Genomic DNA, 17,142 nt, shown 5'->3' with positions numbered 1-17,142 from the left:
AGGGCAGGTTGAGACCACCTAGGAGAGAGGTGGGCCTGGCCCTGGTAGGCGTTCGCGGTTGCTTCATAATAACACGCTTAACGAGATCTTGGTATTTTATCTGAGTCTGGCCACTGGCCTATACGCACTAACCAACTACGCGGGAACAGTTATGGGCACTCGACGTCGTGGTATCAGTCGAAGCCTTCTTGACGTCAGCGATGGAGCGGCGCGCGCCGGATTGTACTGGAACGCCTACTCTTGTATAAGAGAGGCTATGTCTGCTTCCGGCTGCCCTCGCAACGTGCAGGTGTGCAATGGGCGATGGGCCCAGACCCTGCGCACATAGGATTTAGACCGGCGTGCTGACCTGTCAGTTGTGCCTAGGTGGGGCTGCGACGTGTTGATCTTCCGAGGCCGGGCATGACCCAGGAAAGTGTGTCCGGCCAAATGGGATCGAGCGTGTTGGGTTATGTGGTGCACCCCTGCAGGGAAGTTAATCTATTCGAATAGCCGTGATCTTCGGTAACAGGACGACTTGGAGTTGTACCTTGACCTTATGACAACTAGAATCGGATACTTAATAAAACACACCCTTCCAAGTTCCACAGACAACCCGGTGATCGCTTTTCCACAGGGCGACGAGGGGAGGATCGTCGGGTAGGATTATGCTATGCGATGCTACTGGAGATGCTACTTGGAGATGCTACTTGGAGGACTTCAATCTACTCTCTTCTACATGCTGCAAGACGGAGGCTGCCAGAAGCGTAGTCTTCGATAGGACTAGCTATCCCCCTCTTATTCTGGCATTCTGCAATTCAGTCCACTGATATGGCCTCCTTACACATATACCCATGCATATGTAGTGTAGTTCCTTGCTTGCGAGTACTTTGGATGAGTACTCACGGTTGCTTTCTCCCCCCTTTTCCCCCCTTCCTTTCTTTCTGGTTGTCGCAACCAGATGCTGGAGTCCAGGAGCCAGACGCCACCTTCGACGACGACTCCTACTACCTGGAGGTGCCTACTACTACGTGCAGCCCGCTGACGATGACTAGGAGTAGTTAGGAGGATCCCAGGCAGGAGGCCTGCGCCTCTTTTGATTGTATCCCAGTTTGTGCTAGCCATCTTATGGCAAACTTGTTTAACTTATGTCTATACTCAGATATTGTTGCTTCCGCTGACTCGTCTATGATCGAGCACTTGTATTCGAGCCCTCAAGGCCCCTGGCTTGTATTATGATGCTTGTATGACTTTTTTATGTTTTAGAGTTGTGTTGTGATATCTTCCCGTGAGTCCCTGATCTTGATCGTACACATTTGCGTGCATGATTAGTGTATGATTGAATCGGGGGCGTCACATAGGTAGAGGTATCCACCACAAAAGAGTTGTACCAAGTTTATAGTTATGAATGATAAAGGGCTGAGTTACCCCATCACAAGAGTGATTTCCCAAGTATGTGAAGGTCCTCAAGAGTGTGGGTACTAGAGCCACCACATGACATGTTCCTATAGTTCATCTTGAAGCTGAGGCAGCCCTCAGATTTTCAACATTTTTCATAGGTCAACAACACCTTTAGTGTTCATTTCAATCGCCGAATTCTGAATCCTTATATCACAAGCTAGACTTACTCCATCCCTCACTACATAGGCCTCCAGCGTCAGTGCACTTGGTGCTTGCCGAACCCAAAGATCTTGGGCAAGGACCAAGGCTCCATCATGCCACGAACACCCGCTCATGTACCAACAGTACGATCTGTTTCAAGGAACCTTGCATCAACATTAACCATCATCATATTCAAATAGTGGTCTCTAGTGAGCACGTGAACCGACAACTGTAGTAATTTTCTCCTTTCCAGTAATTGAAAGATCCATTGTGACATCAATGATCTTTGTACGCTTCTCATGCGGTGACCAAGGTGGAGCAGCATGCCATCTACAACATCAACGTCGATGAGTCTTGGCAGCTAGGTGCAACAGGGTCTCGACGCTGGATACCGCTTGATAGGCGTGAGCAGGAGACTAGTGCTATCCGGCGTCGTGGTGGCGTCGACGGCATAAGGGTCTTGCAAGATTAGTTCATTGCTTGCTCCTGAAGATGGAACTGCGAAAGAAGGCAATGAAGATTCTACAACATGCACACATGCACGTGCGATGCATGTTGAGGGTTTGCTAGACCGGTTGATGCTCCTGGGTAGCCAGCGGGAGGCTTGGTGAGGCATCGGATTTCTTGGTGTGTGTAATGTGTGGTTAGGCAAATCATCAATCTTGTAGGTAGGGCAACAATTTTCACCAGGAAGGTGTCTTTGGGTTTATCTATGCATTTTTTTGTAAGGCCTTGTTGAATAATGCAATAAAAATGAACGTGTGCATCGCTCGATGAAGAGGCCAGGGGTAATCCTCCTTTTCAAAAAAAAACTTGACTGAGCTAGCAACCAATGGTTCCCTTTCGCCATGTTCAACTGCGTTCTGGGAAGACCAAAATGACCAGGATCCACATAGAATGAAGGGTGCCTTCTTTGTTTTAACCAAATCATCATGATGCATATCAATAGCCCAGGCAGGTCCCACCTGTGGCAGTTTTACCACTGTCATATACATAATTTGATCCTAGAAAACCTTTGCCCAGGTGCATTCGAATAGTGTGTGGGCAATGGTCTCTGCTCTTCCACAAGAATGATAGAACTCGGTAGGCTTGATATGTTTACTATGAAGGAAAAAATGACATGGGATAAATTTCTTGATTACCCTCCACAAAAAATTATGAACCTTAGGTGGAACCAACATTTTCCATAGTCGTTTCTAGTGACTATTACTAGCTGCAGACAAACTAGATGCAATTGAGTTCGGTTTCCTTGCCAAGATGGCACGATAAGCATATCTGGCAGTAAAATTGCCATGTCTTCCCTATTGTCGTGCCCACATATCCTCCTCTAATCTTCCCAATGGAATAAGCTTGATCATCACACTGCCAACAGGAAGGAAATTTGATTCAAGGGCTTCGGTATTCCAATCACCTGATATAGGATCAATGAGCTCCTCAATTACAACCTTGTGGTCGACAGTAATCTGACAAGGGATAAGTAATTTTCTGCCCCTAGTTGGGTCACACTAAGTAGTTTTACCCCTAGGTTCCAAAACCCCCTGGTTTTGTCCAAGCCGCTTCCCTCCTCTTATGCTTTTGTTCTTTGACCGTTTGACCATCACTTTGAAAACTTCATAAAAGATTCATACTAACTCAGAAAAACTTCAAATAAGATATGAAAATGTTCGAAAAAAATCACCTATATGTGAATGTTATTTGCATTCATGAAAAAAGTGTTGCAAAGTCCCCATCTCAGTTTGAGCTCGTATGATCTCAGCCTGAACTGTAGAAACTAAAAAAATGAAAAAAAATCTAATTTTCTTGTGGCAAACATTAAAAAAAATTGAGTTCTTGTAGAGTTTCATCGGGGTTGACATTCATGGAAATCGTGGCAAAAACAAAATCAACACTCCAGAATGCTTTTGTTTTGGATCATTGATTTTGCTTTTTTCCACGGCTTCCACGAATGTCATTCCGTGATGAAACTTGGCAAGAGCTCAAAACATCATACCATAAAAAATATAGAAGTTTTTGATTTTTTTCTTCAAAAAATTAGATTTTACTGTTTATGCTAAGATCATATGAGCTTGAACTAACATGGGGACTTTCCAACACTTTTTTCATGAATGCAATAACATGCACATATAGGTAATGTTTTTTTTGAACAATTCGATATCTTATTTGCACTTTTCTAAGTTATTATGAAGTTTTCAAAGTGATGGTCAAATGGTCAAAGAGGAAAAGCATAAGAGGAGTGAAGTGGCTTGGGCAAAACCAAGGGTTTTTGCAAACTAGGGGTAAAATTGTCGAGTGTGACCCAACTAGGGGCTTAAAATTAATTATCCCATCTGACAATGTGTCGGTGTACTAAAGTAGGAGCACTCCTTTGTACCCCTCTACCTGTGCACGGGCAGTCAGAGGCACGCCTACGGCCATACTTAAAGCAGGGCAGGGGCAGGGAAACAAAGACACAAGGTGGCCAAAGCAGCGCCAAGACAGAGACATGGAGAGCAAGAGGGTGAGGTGGGTTCCCCAGCAAGACCTTTGCCGGGGCGGCCTCCACGGCCCCGACAAGGACCTTGCCGGGGCAGCTTGCCCATCCCCGACGGGGCGCACCACCCTCGAGCCTGAAGCTTCCAATACCAACAACCACATTGGAACCAAGGCCCGGGAGGCGCCTCCATGATGGCATGTAGATCTTTGTGAAGACAAGAAGCACACAGAGTTGGATGAGGGTTAGAAGACGATGATACCTCTCCAACGTATCTGTAATTTTTGATTGTTCCATGCTATTATATTACCCGTATTGGATGTTTATGGGATTTATTTTACACATTTATATCATTTTTGGGACTAACCTACTAACCGGAGGCCCAGCCCGTATTGCTGTTTTTTTGCCTATTTTAGTATTTCGAAAAAAGGAATATCAAACGGAGTCCAAACGGAATGGAACCTTCGGGAGCATGATTTTTGGAACGAACGTGATCCAGAGAACTTGGAGTGCAAGTCAAGAAGCAATCGAGGCAGCCAGGAGATAGCAGGGCGCGCCCACCCCTCCTGGGCGCGCCCCCTGTCTCCTGGGCCCCACGAGCGGCCACCGACGTACTTCTTCCTCCTATATATACCTACGTACCCCGAAAACATCCAGGGAGCCACCGAAACATAATTTCCACCGCCGTAACCTTCTGTATCCGCGAGATCCCATCTTGGAGCCTTCGCCGACGCTCCGCCGGAGGGGGAATCGACCACGGAGGGCTTCTACATCAACACCATAGCCCCTCCGATGAGTGTTGAGTAGTTTACCACAGACCTTCGGGTCCATAGTTATTAGCTAGATGGCTTCTTCTCTCTTTTTGGATCTCAATACAATGTTCTCCCCCTCTCTTGTGGAGATCTATTTGATGTAAACTCTTTTTGCGGTGTGTTTGTCGAGATCCGATGAATTGTGGGTTTATGATCAAGTTTATCTATGAGAAATATTTGAATCTTCTTTGAATTCTTTTTATGTATGATTGAGTTATCTTTGCAAGTCTCTTCGAATTATCAGTTTGGTTTGGCCTACTAGATTGATCTTTCTTGCCATGGGAGAAGTGCTTAGCTTTGGGTTCAATCTTGCGGTGTCCTTACCTAGTGAAAGAAAGGGTTGCAATGCACGTATTGTATTGTTGCCATCGAGGATAAAAAGATGGGGTTTATATCATATTGCTTGAGTTTATCCCTCTACATCATGTCATCTTTCTTAATGCGTTACTCTGTTCTTATGAACTTAATACTCTAGATGCATGCTGGATAGCGGTCGATGTGTGAAGTAATAGTAGTAGATGTAGGCAGGAGTCGGTCTACTTGTCGCGGACGTGATGCCTATATACATGATCATGCCTAGATAATCTCATAATTATTCGCTTTTCTATCAATTGCTCGACAATAATTTGTTCACCCACCGTAATACTTATGCTATCTTGAGAGAAGCCTCTAGTGAAACCTATGGCCCCCGGGTCTATCTTTTATCATATAAGCTTCCAATCTACTTTTATTTGCATCTATCTTATAAAATACCAGAAATATATTTATCTTATCATACTATCTCTATCAGATCTCACTTTTGCAAGTGGTCGTGAAGGGATTGACAACCCCTTTATTGTGTTGGTTGCGAGTTCTTTGTTTGTTTGTGTAGGTGCATGGGACTTTTGAGGAGCCTCCTACTGGATTGATACCTTGGTTCTCAAAAACTGAGGGAAATACTTACGCTACTATTGCTGCATCACCCTTTCCTCTTCAAGGAAAACCAACGCAAGCTCAATACGTAGCAAGAAGGATTTCTGGCGCCGTTGCCGAGGAGGCTTCCACCAAGTCAAGTCAAGATTCGACCTCCCGCCAACGTGCGATTTCTGGCGCCGTTGCCGGGGAGGTCTTCGCTCAAGTCAATACATACCAAGTACCCATCACAAACTCATCTCCCTCACATTTACATTATTTGCCATTTGCCTCTCGTTTTCCTCTCCCCCACTTCACCCTTGCCATTTTATTTGCCCTCTCTTTCCCAATCTCTCTCTCTCTCTCTCTCTCTCTCTCTCTCTCTCTCTTTTGCTTGCCTTTTTTTCTGTTTGCTTGTGTGTTGGATTACTTGTTGACATGGCGCAAGATAATACCAAATTGTTTGATTTCTCCAATACCAATAATAATGATTTCCTTAGTACTCCGATTGCTCCTCTTAATGATGTTGAGTCTTGTGAATCAATACTGCTTTGCTGAATCTTGTTATGAAAGATCAATTCGCCGGCCTTCCTAGTGAAGATCTCGCTACTCATCTAAACAACTTTGTTGATTTGTGTGATATGCAAAAGAAGAAAGATACGGATAATGATATTGTTAAATTGAAGTTATTTCCGTTTTCACTTAGAGATCGTGCTAAAGTTTGGTTTTCGTCTTTGCCTAAAAATAGTATTAATTCTTGGAACAAGTGCAAAGATGATTTTATCTCTAAGTATTTCCCTCCCGCTAAGATTATCACTCTTAGGAACGATATTATGAATTTTAAACAACTTGATCATGAGCATGTTGCCCAATCTTGGGAAAGAATGAAATTGATGATTCACAATTGCCCTACTCATGGTTTGAATTTATGGATGATCATACAAATTTTTTATGCCGGCTTGTACTTTGCTTCTAGAAATCTTTTAGATTCGGCCGCGGGAGGCACGTTTATGGAAATCACGTTAGGAGATGCTACAAAACTTCTTGATGATATTATGGCTAATTATTCTCAATGGCACATCGAAATATCTTCTAGTAAAAAAGTGCATGCTATAGAAGAAATCAATGTTTTGAGTGGAAAGATGGATGAACTTATGAAGTTGTTTGCTATTAAAAATACTCCTCTTGATCCCAATGATATGTCTTTGTCTACTTTGATTGAGAGTAACAATGAATCTATGGATGTGAATTTTGTTGGTAGGAATAGTTTTGGAAACAATGCTTATAGAGGAAACTTTAATCCTAGACTGTTCCCTAGTAATTCCTCTAATAATTATGAAAATTCCTACAATAATTCTTATGGCAATTTTAATAAGATGCCCTCTGATTTTGAGAATAGTGTGAAAGAATTTATGATGTCTCAAAAGAATTTTAATGCTTTACCTGAAGAAAAATTGCTCAAAGTTGATGATTTTGCTAGGAACGTTGATAGACTTTCGCTTGATGTTAATTCTCTTAAACTTAGATCTACTCCTCCTAAGCATGATATCAATGAGTCTCTCAAAGCCATGAGAAATTCCATTGATGAGTGCAAGGAAATAACCGCTAGATTGCGTGCTAAGAAAGATTGCTTTTGTAAAGGCGTGTTCTTCTAGTTTCCATGAAAATAATGATGAATATATTAAAGTTATTAATGTGTCTCCTATTAGATCTTTGTTTTGCAATATGAATCTTGATAATAATGGGACTGGAGATGAGTCAACCTTAGTTAGAAGGCGTCCCAAGAATTCAGAGTTTTTAGATCTTGATGCTAAATTTGGTAAAAGTGGGATTAGAGAGGTCATGACTTTAAATAGTATTGAACCCACTATCTCGGATTTCAAGGAATTTGATTATGATAATTGTTCTTTAGAAAGTTGTATTTCCTTGTTGCAATCCGTTGTTAATTCTCCTCATGCTTATAGTCAAAATAAAGCTTTTACCAAACATATCATTGATGTCTTGATGCAATCTTTTGATGAAAAACTTAATTTGGAAGTTTCAATACCTAGAAAACTTAATGATGAGTGGAAACTACTATAAATATTAAAATTAAAGATCATGAGTGTTTTGCTTTGTGTGACTTGGGTGCTAGTGTTTCCACGATTCTGAAAACTTTATGTGATATTCTAGGTTTCCATGATCTTGATGATTGCTCTTTAAATTTGCACCTTGCGAATTCCACCATTAAAAAGCCAATGGGAAGGATCAATGATGCCCTCATTGTTGCAAATAGAAATTTGGTGCCCGTAGATTTTATCGTTCTTGATATAGATTGCAATCTTTCTTGCCCTATTATTCTTGGTAGACCTTTCCTTAGAACGATTGGTGCGATTATTGATATGAAGGAAGGGAATATTAGATTCCAATGTCCATTAAAGAAAGGCATGGAACACTTTCCAAGAAAGAAAGTTAAATTACCTCATGAATCTACCATGCGAGCTACTTATGAATCAAGTGCCAAAGATGGCACTACTTAGATCTATCTTCGCTTTTATGCCTAGCTAGTGGCGTTAAACGATAGCACTAGTTGGGAGGCAACCCAATTTTCTTTGTGTTCTTTGTTTTTGTTCCTGTTTAGTAATAAATTTTGCATCTATATTCTGTCTAGATGTGTTTTTATGTTTTAATTAGTGTTTGTGCCAAGTAGAACCTATAGGATAACCTATGATGATAGTTGATTTGATTCTGCTGAAAAACAGAAACTTTGCGCTCACAAGAAAAAATTCAATAAATGACAGAAACGTGATTTTGCATTGATTATTTTTGCTTCTGATCAATAAACAAATTGTTGAGTACTTCCTATTTTGGTAGGATTTTTAGAGTTCCCGAAGTTTGCGTTAGTTACAGATTGCTACAGACTGTTCTGTTTTTGACAGATTCTGTTTTTCGTGTGTTGTTTGCATATTTTGATGCATCTATGGCTAGTATTAAGTGGTATGAACCATAGATAACTTGGAATACAGTAGGTTTAACACCAAAATAAATAAAGAATGAGTTCATTACAATACCTTATGTGGTGGTTTTGCTTTCTTTCACTAACGAAGCTTATGAGATTTCCTGTTGAGTTTTGTTTTGTGAAGTTTTCAAGTTTTGGGTAAAGATTTGATGGACTATGGAATAAGGAGTGGCAAAAGCCTAAGCTTGGGGATACCCATGGCACCCCAAGATATTCAAGAGTAGCAAAAATCTTAAGCTTGGGGATGCCCCGGGAAGGCATCCCTAAAGGAAATATGCCCTAGAGGCAATAATAAAGTTATTATTTATTTCCTTATTTCATGATAAATGTTTATTATTCATGCTAGAATTGTATTAACTGGAAACATAATACATGTGTGAATACATAGACAAACATAGTGTCACTAGTATGCCTCTACTTGACTAGCTCGTTTATCAAAGATGGTTATGTTTCCTAGCCATGGACAAAAGAGTTGTCATTTGATTAACGGAATCACATCATTAGGAGAATGATGTGATTGACTTGACCCATTCCGTTAGCTTAACACTTGATCATTTAGTATGTTGCTATTGCTTTCTTCATGACTTATACATGTTCCTATGACTATGAGATTATGCAACTCCCGTTTACCGGAGGAACACTTTGTGTGCTACCAAACGTCACAACGTAACTGGGTGATTATAAAGGAGCTCTACAGGTGTCTCCAAAGGTACATGTTGGGTTGGCGTATTTTGAGATTAGGATTTGTCACTCCGATTGTCGGAGAGGTATCTTTGGGCCCTCCTCGGTAATGCACATCACTTAAGACTTAAAAGCATTACAACTAATGAGTTAGTTGTGAGATGATGTATTACAGAACGAGTAAAGAGACTTGCCGGTAACGAGATTGAACTTGGTATTGAGATACTGACGATCGAATCTCGGGCAAGTAACATACCGATGACAAAGGGAACAACGTATGTTGTTATGCGGTCTGACCGATAAAGATCTTCGTAGAATATGGGGGAGCCAATATGAGCATCCAGGTTCCGCTATTGGTTATTGACCGGAGATGTGTCTCGGTCATGTCTACATTGTTCTCAAACCCGTAGGATCCGCACGCTTAAGGTTTCGATGACAGTTATATTATGAGTTTATGAGTTTTGATGTACCGAAGGAGTTCGGAGTCCCGGATGAGATCGGGGATATGATGAGGAGTCTTGAAATGATCTAGACGTAAAGATCGATATATTGGACGACTATATTCGGACTTCGGAAAGGTTCCGAGTGATTCGGGTATTTTTCGGAGTACCGGAGAGTTACGGGAATTCGCCGGGGAGAAGTATTGGGCCTTATTGGGCTATACGGGAAAGAGAGAGGGGCTGCCTAGGGCAGGCCGCGCGCCCCCCCAAGGCCTAGTCCAAATTGGACTAGGGGGAAGGGCTGCGCCCCCTCCTTCCTTCCCTTCCCTCTCCCCCTTCCTTGACTCCTACTCCTACTACTTGGAAGGGGGGAATCCTACTCCCGGTGGGAGTAGGATTCCTCCAGGGCACGCCATAGGGGCCGGCCCTCTCCCCCTCCTCCCCTCCTTTATATGCGGGGGCAGGGGGCACCTCTAGGGACAACAACAATTGATCCTTGAGATCTCTTAGCCGTGTGCGGTGCCCCCCTCCACCATATTCCACCTCGGTCATATCGTTGCGGTGCTTAGGCGAAGCCCTGCGTCGGTAGAACATCATCATCGTCACCACGCCGTCGTGCTGATGGAACTCATCCCCGACACCCTGCTGGATCGGAGTTCGGGGATCTTCATCGAGTTGAAGGTGTGCTGAACTCGGAGGTGCCGTACGTTCGGTACTTGGATCGGTCGGATCGTGAAGACGTACGACTAAATCAACCGCGTTGTCATAACGCTTCCGCTTTCGGTCTACGAGGGTACCTGGACACACTCTCCCCTCTCGTTGCTATGCATCACCATGATCTTGCGTGTGCGTAGGAATTTTTCTGAAATTACTACGTTCCCCAACAGTGGCATCCGAGCCTAGGTTTTATGCGTTGATGTTATATGCACGAGTAGAACACAAGTGAGTTGTGGGCGATATAAGTCATACTGCTTACCAGCATATCATACTTTGGTTCGGCGGTATTGTTGGATGAAGCGGCCCGGACCGACATTACGCGTACGCTTACGCGAGACTGGTTCTACCGACGTGCTTTGCACACAGGTGGCTGGCGGGTGTCAGTTTCTCTCACTTTAGTTGAACCGAGTGTGGCTATGCCCGGTCCTTGCGAAGGTTAAAACAACACCAACTTGACAAACTATCGTTGTGGTTTTGATGCGTAGGTAAGAACGGTTCTTGCTCAACCCGTAGCAGCCATGTAAAATTTGCAACAACAAAGTAGAGGACGTCTAACTTGTTTTTGCAGGACATGTTGTGATGTGATATGGTCAAGACGTGATGCTATATATGAGATGATCATGTTTTGTAACCGAGTTATCGGCAACTGGCAGGAGCCATATGGTTGTCGCTTTATTGTATGAAATGCAAGCGCCCTGTAATTGCTTTAATTTATCACTAAGCGGTAGCGATAGTCGCAGAAGCAATAGATGGCGAAACGACAACGATGCTACGATGGAGATCAAGGTGTCGCGCCGGTGACGATGGTGATCACGACGGTGCTTCGGAGATGGAGATCACAAGCACAAGATGATGATGGCCATATCATATCACTTATATTGATTGCATGTGATGTTTATCCTTTATGCATCTTATCTTGCTCTGATTGACGGTAACATCTTAAGATGATCTCTCACTAATTATCAAGAAGTGTTCTCCCTGAGTATGCACCGTTGCGAAAGTTCTTCATGCTGAGACACCACGTGATGATCGGGTGTGATAGGCTCTACGTTCAAATACAACGGGTGCAAAACAGTTGCACACGCGGAATACTCAGGTTAAACTTGACGAGCCTAGCATATACAGATATGGCCTCGGAACACGGAGACCGAAAGGTCAAACGTGAATCATATAGTAGATATGATCAACATAGTGATGTTCACCATTGAAAACTACTCCATCTCACGTGATGATCGGACATGGTTTAGTTGATTTGGATCACGTGATCACTTAGATGACTAGAGAGATATCTGTCTAAGTGGGAGTTCTTAAGTAATATGATTAATTGAACTTAAATTTATCATGAACTTAGTCCTGGTAGTATTTTGCAAATTATGTTGTAGATCAATAGCTTGCGTTGTTGCTTTCATATGTTTATTTTGGTATGTTACTAGAGAAAATTGTGTTGAAAGATGTTAGTAGCAATGATGCAGATTGGATTCGTGATCTGAGGTTTATCCTCATTGCTGCACAGAAGAATTATGTCCTTAATGCACCGCTAGGTGACAGACCTATTGCAGGAGCAGATGCAGACGTTATGAACGTTTGGCTAGCTCAATATGATGACTACTTGATAGTTTAGTGCACCATGCTTAACGGCTTAGAATCGAGACTTCAAAGACATTTTGAATGTCATGGACCATATGAGATGTTCCAGGAGTTGAAGTTAATATTTCAAGCAAATACCCGAGTTGAGAGATATGGAGTCTCCAACAAGTTCTATGGCTAAAAGATGGAGGAGAATCGCTCAACTAGTGAGCATGTACTTAGATTGTCTGAGTACTACAATCGCTTGAATCAAGTGGGAGTTAATCTTCCAGATAAGATAGTGATTGGCAGAGTTCTCTAGTCACCATCACAAGTTATTGGAACTTCGTGATGAACTATAATGCAAGGAATGACGAAAACGATTCCCGAGCTCTTTGTGATGCTGAAATCGACGAAGGTAGAAATCAAGAAAGAGCATCAAGTGTTGATGATTGACAAGACCACTAGTTTCAAGAAAAGGGCAAAGGGAAAGAAAAGGGAACTTCAAGTAGAATGGCAAGCAAGTTGTCACTCCCGCGAAGAAGTCCAAAGCTGGACCAAAGCCTGAAACTGAGTGATTATACTGCAAAGGAAATGGTCACTAGAAGCGAAAATGCCCTGAATATTTGGTGGATAAGAAGGATGACAAAGTGAACAAGGGTATATTTGATATACAGGTTATTGATGTGTACCTTACTAGTGTTTATAGTAGCCCCTGAGTATTTGATACTTGTTCGGTTGCTAAAAATTGGTAACTCGAAACAGGAGTTACAGAATAATCAGAGACTAGTTGAGGGTGAAGTGGCGATGAGTGTTGGAAGTAGTTCCAAGATTGATATGATCATCATCGCACACTCTCTATACTTTCGGGATTAGTGTTAAACCTAAATAAATGTTATTTGGCGTTTGCGTTGAACATGAATATGATTTGATCATGTTCATTGCGATACGGTTATTCATTTAAAGTCAAAGAATAATTGTTGTTCTGTTTACATGAATAAAACCTTCGATGGTCATACACCCAATGAAAATAGTTTGTTGGATCTCGATCATAGTGATACACATATTCATAATATTGATGCCAAAAGATGCAAAGTTAATAATGATAGTGCAACTTATTTGTGGCACTGCTGTTTGGGTCATATCGGTGTAAAGCGCATGAAGAAACTCCATAAAGATGAATTTTTGGAATCACTTGGTTACGAATCATTTGATGCTTGCGAACTGTGCCTTTTTGGGCAAGATGACTAAAACTCCGTTCTACAGAATAATGGAATGAGCTACTGACTTATTGGAAATAATACATATTGATGTATGCGATCCAATGAGTGTTGATGCTCGTGGCGAGTATCGTTATTTTCTGACCTTCACAAGATGATTTGAGCAGATATGAGTATATCTACTTGATGAAACATAAGTCTGAAACATTTGAAAAGTTCAAAGAATTTCAGAGTGAAGTGGAAAATCATCGTAACAAGAAAATAAAATTTCTACGATCTGATCATGGAGACGAATATTTGAGTTACGAGTTTGGTCTTCATTTGAAACAATGTGAAATAGATTCGCAACTCACACCACTTGGAACACCACAATGTGATGGTGTGTCCGAACGTCGTAATCGTACTTTACTAGATATGGTGCGATCTATGATGTCTCTTACCGATTTACCACTATCGTTTTGGGGTTATGCATTAGAGACAGCTGCATTCACGTTTAAATAGGGCACCATCTAAATCCGTTGAGATGACACCGTATGAACTATGGTTTAATAGTAAACCTAAGCTGTCGTTTCTTAAAGTTTGGAGTTGCGATGCTTATATGAAAAAGGTTTGCAACCTGATAAGCTCGAACCCAACTCGAAAAGTGCGTGTTCATAGAATACCCAAAGCAAACTGTTGGGTACACCTTCTATCACAGATCCGAAGGCAAAACATTCGTTGCTAAGAATGGATCCTTTCTAGAGAAGGAGTTTCTCTCAAAAGAAGTGAGTGGGAGGAAAGTAGAACTTGATGAGGTAACTGTACCTGCTCCCTTATTGGAAAGTAGTTCATCACAGAAATCAGTTCCTGTGATTCCTACACCAATTAGTGAGGAAGCTAATGATGATGATCATGAAGCTTCAGATCAAGTTACTACCGAACCTCGTAGGTCTTCCAGAATAAGATCCGCACCAAAGTGGTACGGTAATCCTGTTCTAGAAGTCATGTTGCTAGACCATGATGAACCTACGAACTATGAGGAAGCGATGATGAGCCCAGATTCCGCGAAATGGCTTGAGGCCATAAAATCTGAGATATGATCCATATATGAGAACAAAGTATGGACTTTGATTGACTTGCTCGATGATCAGCAAGCCATGTTAAATAAATGGATCTTCAAGAGGAAGATGGACACTGATAGTAGTGTTACTATCTACTAAGCTCGACTTGTTGCGAAAGGTTTTCGACAAGTTCAAGGTATTGAATACGATGAGATTTTCTCACTCGTATCGATGCTTAAGTCTGTCCGAATCATGTTAGCAATTGCCACGTTTTATGAAATCTGGCAAATGGATGTCAAAACTGCATTCTTTAATGGATTTATTAAAGAAGAGTTGTATATGATGCAACTAGAAGGTTTTGTCAATCCTAAAGGTGCTAACAAAATGTGCAAGCTCCAGCGATCCATCAATGGACTGGTGCAAGCATCTCGGAGTTGGAATATATGTTTTGATGAGTTGATCAAAGCATATGGTTTTATATAGGCTTTTGGAAAGACCTGTATTTACAAGAAAGTGAGTGGGAGCTCTATAGCATTTCTGATATTATATGTGGACGACATATTGTTTATTGGAAATAATATAGAATTTCTGGATAGCATAAAAGGATACTTGAATAAAAGGTTTTTCAATGAAAGACCTCGGTGAAGCTGCTTACATATTGAGCATCAAGATCTATTGAGATAGATCAAGACGCTTGATAAGATTTTCAATTAGTACATACCCTGACAAGATTTTGAAGTAGTTCAAAATGGAACAGTCAAAGAAAGAGTTCTTGCCTGTGTTGCAAAGGTGTGAAATTGAGTAAGACTCAAGACCCGATCATGGCAGAAAATAGAAAGAGAATGAAAAGTCATTCCCTATGCCTCATTTATAGGTTCTATAAAGTATGCTATGCTATGTACCAGACCTATTGTATACCTTGTTCTGAATTTGGTAAGGGAATACAATAGTGATCTAGGAGTAGATCACTGGACATTGGTCAAGAATATCCTTAGTAAGGACTAAGGAAATATTTCTCGATTATCGAGGTGATAAAAGAGCCTATCGTAAATAGTTACATTGGTGCAAGTTTTTACACCAATCCAAATGACTCTAAGTCTCAATCTGGATACATATTGAAAGTGGGAGCAATTAGCTAGAGTAGCTCCGTGCAGAGCATTGTAGACATAGAATATTTGCAAAATACATACAGCTCTGTATGTGACAGACCCGTTGACTAAACTTCTCTCACGAGCAAAACATGATCATACCTTAGTACTCTTTGGGTCTTAATCACATAACGACGTGAACTAGATTATTGACTCTAGTAAACCCTATGGGTGTTGATCACATGACGATGTGAACTATGGGTATTAATCACACACAGATGTGAATGTTGGTGTTAAATCACATGGCGATGTGAACTAGATTATTGACTTTAGTGCAAGTGGGAGACTGAAGGAAATATGCCCTAGAGGCAATAATAAAGTTATTATTTATTTCCATATTTCATGATAAATATTTATTATTCATGCTAGAATTGTATTAACCGGAAACATAATACATGTGTGAATACATAGACAAACATAGTGTCACTAGTATGCCTCTACTTGACTAGCTCGTTTATCAAAGATGGTTATGTTTCCTAGCCATGGACAAAAGAGTTGTCATTTGATTAACGGGATCACATCATTAGGAGAATGATGTGATTGACTTGACCCATTCCATTAGCTTAGCACTTGATTGTTTAGTATGTTGCTATTGCTTTCTTCATGACTTATACATGTTCCTATGACTATGAGATTATGCAACTCTCCTTTACCGGAGGAACACTTTGTGTGCTACCAAACGTCACAACATAACTGGATGATTATAAAGGAGCTCTACAGGTGTCTCCAAAGGTACATGTTGGGTTGGCGTATTTCGAGATTAGGATTTGTCACTCCGATTGTCGGAGAGGTATCTCTGGGCCCTTCTCGGTAATGCACATCACTTAAGCCTTGCAAGCATTACAACTAATGAGTTAGTTGTGAGATGGTGTATTACGGAACGAGTAAAGAGACTTTCCGGTAATGAGATTGAACTAGGTATTGAGATACCGACGATCGAATCTCGGGCAAGTAACATACCGATGACAAAGGGAACAACGTATGTTGTTATGCGGTCTGACCGATAAAGATCTTCGTAGAATATGTGGGAGCCAATATGAGCATCCAGGTTCCGCTATTGGTTATTGACCGGAGACGTGTCTCGGTGATGTCTACATTGTTCTCGAACCCGTAGGATCCGCACGCTTAAGGTTTCGATGACAGTTATATTATGAGTTTATGAGTTTTGATGTACCGAAGGAGTACGGAGTGCCGGATGAGATCCGGGATATGACGAGGAGTCTCGAAATGGTTGAGACGTAAAGATCGATATATTGGACGACTATATTCGGACTTCGGAAAGGTTCCGAGTGATTCGGGTATTTTTCGGAGTACCGGAGAGTTACGGGAATTCGCCGGGGAGAAGTATTGGGCCTTATTGGGCTATACGGGAAAGAGAGATGGGCTGCCTAGGGCAGGCCGCGCGCCCCCCCAAGGCCTAGTCCGAATTGGACTAGGGGGAAGGGCTGCGCCCCCTCCTTCCTTCCCTTCCCTCTCCCCCTTCCTTGACTCCTACTCCTACTACTTGGAAGGGGGGAATCCTACTCCCGATGGGAGTAGGATTCCTCTAGGGCACGCCATAGGGGCCGACCCTCTCCC

The sequence above is a fragment of the Triticum dicoccoides genome, chromosome 2B, assembly GCF_002162155.2.
Source record: "Triticum dicoccoides isolate Atlit2015 ecotype Zavitan chromosome 2B, WEW_v2.0, whole genome shotgun sequence".
Classification (NCBI taxonomy): Eukaryota; Viridiplantae; Streptophyta; class Magnoliopsida; order Poales; family Poaceae; genus Triticum; species Triticum dicoccoides.
The sequence above is the reverse complement of the archived record's forward strand: the minus strand, read 5'-3'. Positions refer to the sequence as shown.